This window comes from Salvelinus namaycush, chromosome 37 (assembly GCF_016432855.1).
Source record: "Salvelinus namaycush isolate Seneca chromosome 37, SaNama_1.0, whole genome shotgun sequence".
Lineage (NCBI taxonomy): Eukaryota > Metazoa > Chordata > Actinopteri > Salmoniformes > Salmonidae > Salvelinus > Salvelinus namaycush.
Window position 1 is genome coordinate 17,714,175 of NC_052343.1, and position 3,728 is coordinate 17,717,902.

Genomic DNA, 3,728 nt, shown 5'->3' on the forward strand with positions numbered 1-3,728 from the left:
CTTGTTCTAGGTCCCAAGAAACAAAAAGATCTTCTGTTGGATCTGACAATTAATATTGATGGTTGTACAGTCATCTCAAATAAAACTGGGAAGGACCTCGGCGTTACTCTGGCCCCTGATCTCTCTTTTGACGAACATATCAAGAATATTTCAAGGACAGCTTTTTTCCATCTTCATAACATTGCAAAAATCAGAAACTCTCTGTCCAAAAATGATGCAGGAAAATTAATCCATGCTTTTGTCACTTCTAGATTAGACTACTTCAATGCTCTACTTTCCGGCTACCTGGATAAAGCACTAAATAAACTTCAGTTAGTGCTAAACACTGCTGCTAGAATCTTGACTAGAACCCCAAAATTTTATCATATTACTCCAGTGCTAGCCTCTCTACACTGAATTTCTAAGCAAACAGCTGGAGGCAGGGCTTTCTTCTATAAAGCTCAATTTTTATGGAATGGTCTGCCTATCCATCTGAGAGACGCAGACTCGGTCTCGACCTTTAAGTCTTTATTGAAGACTCATATTTTCAGTAGGTCCTATGATTGAGTGTAGTCTGACCCAGGGGTGTGAAAGTGAACGGAAAGGCACTAGAGTGACGAACCGCCCTTGCTGTCTCTGCCTGGCCGGTTCCCCTCTTTCCACTGGGATTCTCTGCCTCTAACCCTATTACGGGGGCTGAGTCACTGGCTTACTGGTGCTCTTCCATGCCATTTCTAGGAGGGGTGCGTCACTTGAGTGGGTTGAGTCACTGACGTGATCTTCCTGTCCGGGTTGGTGCCCTCCTCGGGTTCGTGCCGTGGGGGAGATCTTTGTGGGCTATACTTGGCCTTGTCTCAGGGTAGTAGGTTGGTGGTTGAATATATCCCTCTAGTGGTATGGGGGCTGTGCTTTGGCAAAGTGGGTGGGGTTATATCCTACCTGTCTACCTGTCTGGGGGTATCGTCGGATGGGGCCACAGTGTCTCCCGACCCCTCCTGTCTCAGCCTCCAGTATTTATGCTGCAATAGTTTGTGTCAGGGGGCTAGGGTCAGTCTGTTATATCTGGACTATTTCTCATGTCTCATCCGGTGTCCTGTGTGAATTTAAGTATGCTCCCTCTAATTCTCTCTCCCTTTTCCTCATTCTTTCTCTCTTTCTTCTCCCCTGAGCCCTAGGACCATGCCTCAGGACTACCTAGCCTGATGACTCCTTGCTGTCCCCAGTCCACCTGGTCATGCTGCTGCTCCAGTTTCAACTGTTCTGCCTGCGGCTATGGAACCCTGACCTGTTCACTGGACATGCTACCTTGTCCCGGACCTGCTGTTTTGGACTCTCTCTCTACTGTACCTCTTGTCTCTAACTCTGAATGATCGGCTATGAAAAGCCAACTGACATTTACTCCTGGGGTGCTGACCTGTTGCACCCTCTCTAACCACTGTGATTATTATTATCTGACCCTGCAGGTTATCCTGTCTGGCTCCAGCGTTCCGCTAGCGGAACTCCTCCCACATTCCACTGAAAAGGCAGAGTGCGAAATTCAAAAGATATTTTTTAGAAATATTTAACTTTCACACATTAACAAGTCCAATACAGCAAATGAAAGATAAACATCTTGTGAATCCAGTCAACATGTCCGATTTTTAAAATGTTTTACAGCGAAAACACCACATATATTTATGTTAGCTCACCACCAAATACAAAAAAGGACAGACATTTTTCACAACACAGGTAGCATGCACAAAGCCAACCTAACTAACCAAGAACCAACCAAACTAACCAATAAACAACTTCATCAGATGACAGTCTTATAACATGTTATACAATAAATCTATGTTTTGTTTGAAAAATGTGCATATTTGAGATATAAATCAGTTTTACATTGCAGCTACCATCACAGCTACCGTCAGAAATAGAACCGAAGCAGCCAGAGTAATTACAGACACCAAGTCAAATACCTAAATACTCATCATAAAACATTTCTGAAAAATCGATGGTGTACAGCAAATGAAAGACAAACATCTTGTGAATCCAGCCAATATTTCCGATTTTTTAAGTGTTTTACAGCGAAAACACAATATAGCATTATATTAGCTTACTACAATAGCCTACCACACTACCGCATTCATTCATCAAGGCACGTTAGCGATAGCAATAGGCACGTTAGCGATAGGGAATAAACCAGCAAAAGATATTAATTTTCACTAACATTCATAAACCTTCATCAGATGACAGTCCTATAACATCAGGTTATACATACACTTATGTTTTGTTCGGAAATGTGCATATTTAGAGCTGAAATCAGTGGTTATACATTGTGCTAACGTAGCATCTTTTTCCCAGAATGTGCGGATATTTTTATGACACTCAACTATTCTGTTCACTCTAACTATTCATAAACGTTACTAGAAAATACATGTTGTATAGGAAATGATAGATACACTAGTTCTTAATGCAATCGCCGTGTTAGAATTCTAAAAATAACTTCATTACGACATCCAGCTTAGTTATAGCGAGAGCATGTCCAAAATCTGGGCGCAAACGACTATTTCACATGTTCGACAGATATATGAAATAGCATCATAAAATGGGTCCTACTTTTGATGATCTTTCATCAGAATGTTGTACAAGGGGTCCTTTGTCCAGAACAATCGTTGTTTGGTTTTAGAATGTCCTCTTCTCCAGTCAATTAGCACGGAAAGCTAGCAAAGTAGCGCGAAGCTCTCCTTCCTGAACAAAGGCACACAACGCAACACGCCTAACGTCCCGAATAAATTTCAATAATCTAATAAAACTATATTGAAAAAACATACTTTACGATGATATTGTCACATGTATCAAATAAAATCAAAACCGGAGATATTAGTCGTCTATAACGACAGCTTATCAGAAGGCAAAACCAGGTCCCTTCACGCGCTCTCCAGAAAACAGGAAACTGGTGACACGTCATGCCGAGAGCTTTTATTCGACCCCAGATCAAGTTATTCACTCCATTTCTTCTCTCACTGCCTGTCGGCATCTAGTGGAAGACGTATGAAGTGCATGTATTCTAATAAATATCAAGGACATTTATAGGCAGGCCCTAGAACAGAGCATCGATTTCAGATTTTCCACTTCCTGTCAGGAAGTTTGCTGCCAAATGAGTTCTGTTTTACTCACAGATATAATTCAAACGGTTTTAGAAACTAGAGAGTGTTTTCTATCCAATAGTAATAATAATATGCATATTGTACGAGCAAGAATTGAGTACGAGGCCGTTTAAATTGGGCACGATTTTCCCCCAAAGTGAAAACAGCGCCCTCTGTCCTCAACAGGTTATCTATGAAGGTTTGAACATCTTGGCCATGTTCTGTTATAATCTCCACCCGGCACAGCCAGAAGAGGACTGGCCCCCCCTCATAGCCTGGTTGCTCTCTAGGTTTCTTCTTAGGTTCTGGCCTTTCTAGGGAGTTTTTCCTAGCCACCGTGCCTCTACATCGGCATTGCTTGCTGTTTGGGGTTTTAGGCTAGGTTCCTGTACAGCACTTTGTGATATCGGCTTATGTAAAAAGGGCTTTATAAATACATTTGATTGATTGGCTGGTCTACAAATCACCTTGCATCATGAATAAATACTTATTATTTGTAGATCAGTCAGTCACAATTTACCCACAATGGATCACAGATTTGATGCTCTCAAACACAACCAATGTTACAGTCATGGAACATTTGTGCCAACATGGGGGACAGTGTGTGGAACACGTATATCGAAA